The 11,392-nt window shown below is 45.6% G+C and overlaps 1 non-coding gene across 1 annotated transcript; it reads right to left on the bottom strand.

Moving 5' to 3' along the window:
• Positions 1–3,405: 3,405 nt before the first annotated feature.
• On the bottom strand, positions 3,406–3,512 carry LOC130506131 (small nucleolar RNA R71). Its single transcript, XR_008941899.1, has one exon. It is a non-coding gene; the product is annotated as a small nucleolar RNA R71 (small nucleolar RNA).
• Between the last annotated feature and the right edge of the window lie 7,880 nt (positions 3,513–11,392).

The following is an 11,392-nucleotide window of genomic DNA, read 5'->3' as shown; positions in this document are numbered from 1 at the left end:
TCATATTACACTTTGGAGTCATTTGGACATATACTATTAAGTTTAGACTTAACTATGGTTTCACTTATGTGTATTTACATCCGGATGTGCCTTGAGTCTTTTCTAGACCAAGGAAATATGTCTCAATCCAATCTAGGATCAAAGGATCCGTGACCTATCTTAGGTGGTCTCGTGACCATGTTCCTTCTTAGAATAAAGTGGGTCAGTACTTGGACCAAGTGAAAACATTCGACCATGAATCTTGCATTGGCTTGTATCCGGACTAAGGCACAACTTTCTTGTCGTCCTTATGACCAAATGGGTCTATGTATATATATAGGGACTATGGGACTATGTTACCATACAGTGGGGCGAGCCATAGACTTTATAGTAAGCATTTAGGGTCAATGAATCTTATAGGCTTTACATAATGGTTCATGCCTATCGTTTTGACATCTTTAATCTATGCCTTATTGATGCACAAGGATTTCATCTTTAAGTATATTTAAGATACTTACTTTGTAGTCCCAAAAAATCTTTGTTTGTCCCAAATTTAATCTTTCCCAAAACATTCATTTCAATGCTTTCTTTTGATAGTCTTTTGGGAAGTGTCTCCAAAGGTTCCTAGGATATTTTCTTTAGATCAAAATATTCTTGTATACTCTAGTTCTCGAGAACTTTGTTGCTTTAGACAACTCTATATCCTCTGAGACTTATATATATTATCCAGTGGACTTATATAATTAGGCGGTTTACATCCTTGAACCGCAAGTATAAGTTTTTCTTTCTTATGTGCCAGACTTATCTAGGAATCTCAATGTTTGTTGCATCCACCATAAGGAACTTATCTCCTTATAATTGATTCCTGGTCTTTGTGAGATCCTTGTGCATATGGTCGTGCCTTATACTTGGCTATCTCACCATGTTTGATTTCTTTTTTACTCACATAGAATCATTCCTGTCCAACTGGTTTTCTGTCTAGAGGTGTCCGAACATAGGACCAAAACCTCTCTTTCTTAACTCCACGTCTCCTTATCCATTTGATCTTAATCTCATGTGTTTGAATGCATTAATATGGACGTGGTCTCATGATCCTCATTGATCTCATGATCTTTGAGTGCTACATTGCGCATTGTATATTGTTAACTTCGAGTACTCGTTTGTTCCTTTTGTGTCCTAGACATGACATAACTTTATTGAGGTTTTATTATGACCTTTAATACCCTGAAGCTTGGCGTCCCAAACATCATTAGGTACCTTAGGTACAACCTTCTTATGGTTTCCTCATCTGTGATCACTGCTTTAGTTTTGTACATGTACATTTTGATTATGTCTAGAATTCCCCTCATCCACGGATTTGCACCTTACTTTAATATCCGAGGGATCTTATCTTTAGAACTTATTGATCTAACTTGTTTAGATTCAGTAGCAACTTGATTGTGTTCTATTGAACATCAAATCTTATTTGGTGCATTCATAGCTGGTAGAAATGACTTAGTCATTCTATTCGGGTCAGGAATCTGGCAATTATATTGATATATGGTGTTTTTCACATCATAGTATATATGTTTTCATTTGTTTCAAGTCACTAATTCGTGTCAGTCTAGTCCTTTTTGACCTTTTACAGGTCTGGAGTTAGCAGAAGAAAGAAGAGAAGGTGCCTGATGAAAAGAAGTCATTTTTGGAGCATTCCTGCGGAGAACACTCAGGAGAACAGTCCCGAGACTGTTCTCTCTCAAGCGGAACAAGCAGACGGAGTGATCCGGAGATTGTTCCAGACGAATATGGAAACTCCTATTTCGGGAATTAAACCCCTGTTGCCCTAATCTCTTTTCTTCTGATTGGCGCCTCCATATAAAACGCCATCTATCTATTTTCTATTTTCTTACGCTAGTTTTTACAAGAGAACACTGAGTATTTTGCGATCTGCAACTTGTAAGGGAGAAGAATCCATCCTCTCATAGAGAAGATCATCTGAACCCTATTGTTTCACACTCTGTTCTTATGCAATTTTATTCAGGATTTATGTCTTTGTCTATGTGCATCATGATCGAGTAGTGACCTTGCTCGCCTAGGGTTTTTAGGGTGTTGAGACATGAGCTAAACATAGATAAGCGATCCATAAATGTTCTTCATTCATACTGTTCTTACTGCTTTCATTAAACTGATCACTTGATGTTAGATCACTAGTTCATCACCTAGTTAACCGCTTAGGATGATAACTTGACATGTATTGAATGAGCTTAGTATCCCTAATCAGCGAAAGTAGATATTAGGGTGGTAAGTGAACTGATCGGACCTGTTCTCTAAAGCTTGCAATCGATCTTCATCCCAACGACAGTTAGGTGGTGAGATCGATCTGCAAAGCGATCACCACCACGACAGTGGAGTGTTCCAGCTGAGTGATCCGAGTTCTAGAAAGCACTTCATCGCGCTTGAATAATTGTTTGGCTCCAATTCAACACCCAATGAAATACCCTAGGCTAGCTCTTGTTTAATTGAATCAATCTCGTGTTTATTTTGCTTGTTAGCTATCGCCTCTTTTAACCAAATCATATTTTCTTCTTAGCTTGATTCTGAAACTTATAGAACTAGAGTGTAGACTGGTCCTCTGGATTTGAATCTCAAATACTACAATTGCATCTGTTAACTTGGCAGTAGCAAGGATTCATTTTTAGTGTATCAAGTTTTGGCGCCGTTGCGACGGGGACCAGATTTTTTACCTCTAATTTTCGGTTTCATATCTAGTCTAAGATATCTAACTCGTGTTATTTTCTTTGTTTCAGCTGATGATCCAGGTGCATGACCAGTAGACATACTCGGAGCAACGCACAAGGACCATTGCATCAGCTTTCTAACGAGGAACTAGCGAGATTGGAACGACAGAACCGTCAACAGCCGAGATCAACGAACACCAACATGGGTGATCATCCAGATGATCTCACTGCTGCGTTTGCACTCATGCAACAGCAGATGCAGCAGATGCAGCAGACGATCCAAGCGCAGCAAGCTGCTGCCGAGCAAGCTGCTCTGAATGCTGCGAACCAACAGGAGGAAGTGGTCCAGATCGGCCAGAGAAACTTACTGCGTAATCTGCCTGCTACGCGATCTGCCATAACCCCTCCACCGTGCACTAGGCAAGACTTCGAGATCAAGCCAGCCTTGATAAGTCTAGTGCAAAGGAAGATCTTCAATGGACTTCCTGCTGAGATACCGATGGACCACATCGAGCACTTCGAGAAGATGTGTGGTTTCACTAAAGCGAATGGAGTACCACCCGATTACATCAAGTGTACTCTGTTCCCTTTCTCTCTTGATGGGAAAGCTGCTCGCTGGCTTGATTCACTACCCACCGGATCACTCACCACTTGGGAACAAGTCCGAGAGGCTTTCTTAAGCCACTTCTACACGAAATCGAAGACGGCAGCTCTGAGACAGAAGATCGTGACCTTCAAACAGCTGGTGGACGAGCCGTTCTGCGATGCTTGGGAGCGATTCAATGTTTACCGCAGAGAGTGCCCACATCATGGTTTTGAGGAAGACTATCTGCTGGGAGTGTTCTACGATGGAGTAGGCTGGGAGTACAGGAACGCTTTGAACTCAGCCAGTAAGGGAGACTTCATGACTCAGTCCACTCAAGGTGCATTCGAGTTGATTGAGAACATGGCCTCAAGCTCAGCTGACAATAACCGCGAGACTGATCGCACTCAGAAGGTGAAGAGCATCGACAACAGCAAGATTGATGAGCTCTCTGCCAAGGTCGATCAGCTGATTAAGAGTAACCAGAACCAGGTCTTCATCATGGAAGAATCCCCACAGGATAAAGCTACCGCGGAAGGCACATCAGAGGCGGATCAGTCGGCTGAGGATCAGCATGAAGTGAGTTATGTGAATGGGCAAGGATGGCAGTTCAAGAACTATCACCCGAACCCTAACGTGAGGAACAATCCCCACCTGTTCAATGCCCCTAAACCAGACGATAAAGCTCAAGGGAACCAGGGTCAGAACAGTGGATACCAAAGGCCTTATGGCAATCAGGGAAGAACCTTTGTCCTTAACCCAGCTCAGAATGCCCAGTTCCACAGCCAGAAACAGCCGGTTAATCAGCAAGCTGCACAACCGACTCAGACTGCTCCGCATGATGACATGAAGAGCCTCGCCAATATGATGAGCCAACTGCTCCAAGGACAGCAGATCCAAGGGAAAGCACTGAACCAGGTCACAAACGACATCAACACCAGAATGAATCATATGTTCAATGACCTGAGTGTGAAGTATGACAATGTCTCAAGCCATATGAGACAGATGGATATTCAGATTGCTCAGACTGCTGAGAATGTGAAGAGACAGCAAGGAACTCTCCCTGGAAAAACAGACAAGAACCCCAAGGAGTGCAATGCAGTAGGTTTGAGGAGTGGAAAGCAACTGCCTGATCTAGACCCCAGGAGATTCACATCGGCTGAGAAAGGGAAACAGAAGGAGTCAGATCAGCCACCTAAGGCTGTACGCACAGATGAGGAAGACGCAGAACAGCCTACTGAGACTGTTCCGCCTGAAGCAGAGCGACCCGCTGGGGTTGTTCCACCGACTGCAGCACCTTCTCCTGCTCGTCAGTATGTACCGAAAGTGCCCTACCCTGTTCCAGCTAAGGCTACACGCAAGGATAAGGAAGAGATGAAGTGCAGGAAGATGCTGGAAGACCTAACTGTCAAGCTCCCTCTGATGAGTGCGATCCAGATGATACCATCCATGCGTAGCTTTGTCAAGGGATTGATCTCTGGGAAGATATCTGATGACAGCGAATTCATGATTGTCTCTAAGGAGTGCAGCGCGGTGCTCCAGAACAGAAGGATCAAGAAGTTGGGTGATCCGGGAAAATTTGTTCTCTCGGTTCAGATTGGCAGAACACTCTTCTCGTGCTCACTAGTTGATCTAGGGTCGAGCATAAACCTCATGCCATACACTGTGGCTAAGCGCCTTGGATACACAGACTTCAAGCCTACCAGGATGTCACTAGTGTTTGCTGATCGATCTGTGAAGTCTCCAGTTGGAATCCTCGAAGATCTTCAAGTTCTGGTTGGGAATACAATTGTTCCTGCCGATTTCGTTGTTCTGGAAGTCGAGGAAGACTCCAATGATCCCCTGATCCTAGGCAGACCATTCCTCTGCACTGTTGGAGCTATCATTGATGTCCGACAAGGGAAGATTGATCTCCACCTTGGAGATATTGTGATGAAGTTTGAGATGGATCAGATGCTCAAGAAGCCGATGCTGGATGGACAAACCTTCACTGTCCAAGAAGATGGTGATCCGCTAGAGCCGCATGAAGGAATGATCGAGGAGATTCTCACCGAGGATCCACTTGAACTCGCCTTAGTCAGAGCTGAAGCCGAGCAAAGCTTAGAGAGTGTTGATGCTGATGCCTATGCCAAATTCCTGGATTCGGCCAGGAGTATGGAGAGGATGGTGGCGAATCTAAGTCTGGGGGAGAACAGTGACTCCAGCACAGCGACTGGAACAACCGCGCCTCAGAACCCGACTGTTCCGGCAGCTCAGACCGATGACTCATGGAGCGAGCTGAAAGCTCCAAAGGTAGAGCTCAAATCCCTTCCCAAGGGACTCAGGTATGCATTTCTTGGACCCAACTCCACATATCCTGTCATTGTGAATGCTGACCTGAACAATGCAGAGACTGCTCTGCTTTTGTGCGAGCTGAGAAAATATCGTAAGGCTTTGGGTTATTCTCTAGCTGACATACCTGGCATTTCACCTGATCTGTGCATGCATAGAATACACCTGGAAGATGAATCGATGACTTCTGTAGAACATCAGAGGAGGTTAAACCCGAATCTAAAAGATGTTGTAAAGAAAGAGATAATGAAACTTCTAGAAGCAGGTGTGATCTATGCGATCTCTGATAGTAAGTGGGTTAGTCTTGTGCATGTAGTACCTAAGAAAGGTGGGATCACTGTGATAACCAATGAAAAGAATGAATTGATCCCCACTAGAACAGTTACTGGTCATCGCATGTGCATTGATTTTCGTAAGTTGAATGCTGCGACTCGTAAGGATCATTTCCCACTTCCTTTTATTGATCAAATGCTTGAGAGATTGGCTAACCACCCTTACTATTGCTTTTTAGATGGTTATTCAGGTTTCTTTCAGATTCCCATCCACCCAGATGATCAGGAGAAGACGACGTTCACATGCCCTTATGGAACATATGCATACAGGAGGATGCCCTTCGGCTTGTGCAATGCTCCAGCGACCTTCCAGCGATGCATGATGTCGATTTTTACTGATCTGATCGAAGACATAATGGAGGTTTTCATGGACGATTTCAGCGTCTATGGAAGCTCCTTTCATGTCTGTTTGTCAAATTTGTGCAGGGTACTGAAGCGATGCGAGGAGAAGCATCTGGTGCTGAACTGGGAGAAATGCCACTTCATGGTCAGAGATGGGATTGTTCTGGGACACAAGATATCCGAGAAAGGCATTGAGGTGGACAAGGCAAAGATCGAGGTCATGATGAGTCTGCAACCACCAACTTCAGTGAAGGGAATCAGGAGTTTCTTGGGACATGCTGGTTTCTATAGGAGGTTCATCCAAGACTTCTCTAAGATCGCGAGACCACTCACTCGGTTGCTCTGCAAGGAAGCTCAGTTCGCCTTTGACAGTGACTGCTTAGCCGCATTCCACACGATCAAGGGAGCTCTAGTCAGTGCACCAGTTGTCCAACCTCCAGACTGGGATCTCCCTTTTGAGATCATGACAGATGCAAGTGATTTTGCAGTGGGAGCAGTCCTTGGCCAGCGTAAAGACAAAAAGCTTCACGTGATCTACTATGCAAGCAGAACTTTGGATGAAGCTCAATGCCGATACGCAACCACAGAGAAGGAGCTCCTTGCCATCGTGTTCGCTTTTGAGAAGTTCAGATCCTATCTGGTTGGATCAAAGGTGATTGTGCACACAGACCACGCGGCTCTCAAGTACCTACTCACGAAGAAGGATGCTAAACCGCGGCTCTTAAGGTGGATTCTTTTGCTCCAAGAATTTGATCTGGAGATAAGAGACAAGAAGGGGGTTGATAATGGAGTAGCAGATCATCTCTCCAGGATGAAAGTGTCAGATGAGACAGTTCTTGATGTGGAACAACCGATGGAGTACGTCAATGCGATTGGTCTGCGCAACATGGAGCAGTCGTCACCTGCCATCAAGGATTGTTCCCGCGTAGAAGGAGCATTCGTTGCAGTGATCCAGAAGGAGTACCCGAACCTTCCATGGTTTGCTGAGATTGCCAACTTCTTGGCAGCTGAGAAAGAGCCTTTGAGGTTCACTGGGAATGAGAAAAGGAAATTTCTGAGGGAGGCAAGGCACTACTTTTGGGATGAGCCGTATCTCTATCGGCAAGGCAAGGATGGGATCTTCAGGAGATGTGTTCCAGAGGCTGATATTCCAGGGATCCTTCACCACTGCCATGGTTCCTCTTATGCTGGTCACTTTGCCACCTTCAAGACTGTCTCCAAGATCCTCCAAGCCGGTTTCTGGTGGCCCACTATGTTCAGAGATGCTCACGCCTTCATATCTCGATGCAATTCATGCCAAAGAATGGGGAGTATAAGTAAGAGAAACGAGATGCCTCAGAACTACATCTTGGAAGTTGAAGTGTTCGATTGCTGGGGGATCGATTTCATGGGACCTTTCCCAGTCTCACACAAGAATGAGTACATCCTAGTTGCTGTGGACTATGTCTCCAAGTGGGTAGAAGCGATTGCTAGTCCAACCAATGATGCGCGAGTTGTAACCAAGATGTTCACCTCCATCATCTTCCCAAGATTTGGAGTGCCTAGAGTGGTAATAAGCGATGGTGGAACACACTTTATCAACAAGTTGTTCCAGGGATTGCTGAGCAAGAATGGTGTGAAACACAAGGTTGCAACCGCCTACCATCCTCAAACAAGCGGTCAAGTGGAAGTTTCAAACAGAGAGATCAAGAACATCCTACAGAAGACTGTCAACACCACCCGCAAGGATTGGTCCCTTAAGCTTGACGATGCTCTCTGGGCGTACAGAACAGCCTACAAGACCCCTTTAGGGACCACTCCCTATCATCTGGTCTATGGCAAGGCGTGCCACCTACCTGTTGAGCTAGAGTACAAGGCGGCTTGGGCTGTCAAACTACTCAACTTCGACATCAAACCTGCCAAGGAGAGGCGAACCATTCAGATCCACGAGTTGGAGGAGATCAGGCATCTGGCCTATGAGAGTTCTAAGATCTACAAGGAAAAGACCAAGGCGTTCCACGACAAGCGGATCATCAGCTGAAGCTTTGCTCCGAACGACCAGGTCTTACTCTTCAATTCACGGGTTAAGCTGTTCCCTGGAAAGCTTAAATCTAGATGGTCTGGACCTTTCACCATCAAGGAGGTTCGCCCTTATGGAGCTGTTGTGTTGCTGGACACAAGAGGAGGAGAATTTGTTGTCAATGGTCAGCGTCTCAAGCCATATCTTGCTGACACAACAATCGCTGAAGGTGTAGAGATACCCTTAAGCGATCCCCCTCAAGCCTAATCGGCTCATTGAAGTCAAGCTAGTGACAGAAAACAAGCGCTTGGTGGGAGGCAACCCACTGGTGAGTGTAAATATTGTTTTCTTTTTGTCTTTATCTTTCTAGGAACTAACTTGCAGGTTGAAAAATCAAGAAAATTCGAGATCACTCCAGGAGAGCACTCCAACGGTTGTTCCGCTGATTGTTCCCAGGTAAGTTCTCGAACAAAAAAAAAATTAAAAAAAAATAAAAAAAAAATAAAAAAAAAAAGAAAAGGAAGGGAAGCGGTTTTGATTGGTTTTTAAAAACCCAAACATTCCACTTCCCCACTTCATCTCTCTCGCCGCACCCCCCTTTTAGAACCCTAAAATCGCAAACTCTCATCTCCCTCTTTCTCATCGATTTTGGTTCTAAACTCTTGGGATTCTCTTGAGATTGGGTTGTTTTGCAGGATTCACTCTCCAATCAAGGTAATCGGACAAGAACTCTCCCCCTCTTTGCGCATGCAAATCGCGAATTGGGAGTGATTTCTTGGATCCTCTTTTTCCTTTATGCTTGCGATTTCATCCTAGATTGTAGCTCTTGATAGTATATTTGCTACTAGGTTTGAATTCATGGTTGATTTTGAATGGAATAAGAACCGATTGTTGCTTGTACTTATTGGCCCTTGCGATTTGTATTGTTGAGATTGAGGCTTGTGTAGGTTGTCTAGTAATCGATGGACTTGGGTAAAACAAGAAGATTGGATTGTTCCATCGTTTCTAGAACAACCAACGAACTGTGCTGATATTGGGATCTTGTTTTTGTCTTGCAGATGCCTCCAAAGATGCGGAACGCAAGAGCCACCAAGAGCACAGCTTCTCCAGCCGCGAGTGCTCCACCTGGGTACCCGTGGCCGAACAAGACTGAGGGAGCGCCCATCGACCTCAATGATCCGATGCTCCTTGACTTCAACGTTGAGGGATGGGACAAGGAGTCGGCAGCGATATACAACAGGCTCCTCCTAGCAGAGATCTTGCCCACATGATTCGTGCACCAGCAAACACTAGGCACTATAGGCCTTGACACTGAGGTGTTCGACACGATGCAAGCTATGGGAATCATGCCTCTCTGCTACCAGGCCCATGCTCTCTACCCAGACTTGGTCAGGCAAGTGCTCGCGACGTGCAAGATCACTTACCAGAACCCCAATGCGCCTACATACGAGAACTGCTCCTTCTCCTTCATGGCTGATGGCAAGTTCTGCACCATCTCTCTCAACGATCTGAACACGCTGCTCGAGATTGCAGACACGCCAAAGGGGGTTTCAGTGGAAAAGAAGTTCAAGCCGGCAGACACCTTTTGGGATCTCATCGCAGCCGGCAAGTTCACCTCTCGCAAGGCCTACCAGTCGCAGATCCGGAACCCTGCTATCCGGATCATCGCCAAGATTGTGTCCAATGTCCTGTTCGCGAAGGAGTACACCTCCAAGATCACGAATGGAGAGCTCCAGGTCTCTACACGGGACTTGAGGACGAGATGCGCAGAGAGAACATCACCCCGATCCAGGAAGTCAAGACCAACCCAGGGTATCATCTCATCTCCATGTTCGCTGACCGCAGAGACACACTGGTTCGGACTGATGATAAGAAGGATCGTTGCGGCAGTCTGCTCACACCCTTGTTCCAGCACTTCAACATCAACCTCAGCTCTTACACGGTCGTCTCTGCGATTGAGTACATCGATACTCCTTACCTGATCGCATGCCACATCCTGCGCGACGAGACCACCTACAAGTTCCAGGATAAAGAAGGGAACCCTCTGTACTGCAAGCTCCCTATGCCTGGGTTCACAGACTTCTTATCCTTGGAGAACATTGTGTTCTCACTCGCTGAAGAGCACCTCTGCGATGATCCGAAGGCACCGGTTCAGCACGATGATGAAGACATGGATGATGTGGAGCATGTGACTCCACCGGCTGATGGTGAGTATGACTTGGAGGACTTCACCGATGTGACTGATGATCACGCCTACAGACGCTGGATGGTTGATTCCAGAAGAAGAACAACAGCCTCATGAAGAGGATACTCAGGGCGATCACAGGCGGCTGCATTGGAGCGCAGGAGGAGCGTACGCCGCAGAGAACAAGGCGCCCAGGCAAGGAACACGCGGGAACATCGACTGGAGCAGAGAGACTGCCGAGGAACAGGAGGACAGCTGGTCACTCCGGTAGCGGCGATTCAGACTGAGTCCGAAAGGACTATTTCTATCCCTTGTCTTATCCATCTGAACTATTTATTTTTATGTTATTTGTTCTGTTTGGTTTGTTTCAGCTTCCTCTGATTTATTTTCACAACCAGGGATGGTGTGAACTAAGTCTGGGGGAGCGATTGTACTATATTCGCTTGTGTGCTTTTTGAGTCAGTCCTTGTGTCATTTTTATGTTTTTATCGAGTCAGTTTTTAGGATCGAGTCAGTCAAAACTATTGTGGGAATCAGGACCTTATTTGTGATGCTCTTTAACCACCTCGTGCTTTAACCTTCTTATTCAGTGACCTTAGCAGTGATGAAAGACCCACACATGGACCTGGAACACCCTGACTTATCTCATTTGACACTCCAGAAGTTCTATACCGATCAGGTTACACTGGGCAGACTTAACTCCACTTTATCTGAACCTAATCTGGACTTTAATTCTTCTTGTCATGGGCACTAGATCAGGGTAGAATGAGAACTACACTCAGGACTTCTTATCCGATTTTTATCCCTCTTGCTGTTCCTGAGTGGCTAGCTCATCTTTAGCTAGTTCCCACCTTGAACCCTGACCTTTAATTCCACCCTCATGCATTTGCTTTTCTAGTACTTTATGTGCAGATATGTGCAAAA

This window comes from Raphanus sativus, unplaced genomic scaffold, assembly GCF_000801105.2.
Source record: "Raphanus sativus cultivar WK10039 unplaced genomic scaffold, ASM80110v3 Scaffold2912, whole genome shotgun sequence".
In the NCBI taxonomy this organism is placed as follows: Eukaryota; Viridiplantae; Streptophyta; class Magnoliopsida; order Brassicales; family Brassicaceae; genus Raphanus; species Raphanus sativus.
This window is presented reverse-complemented; position numbering and strand designations above follow the sequence as displayed.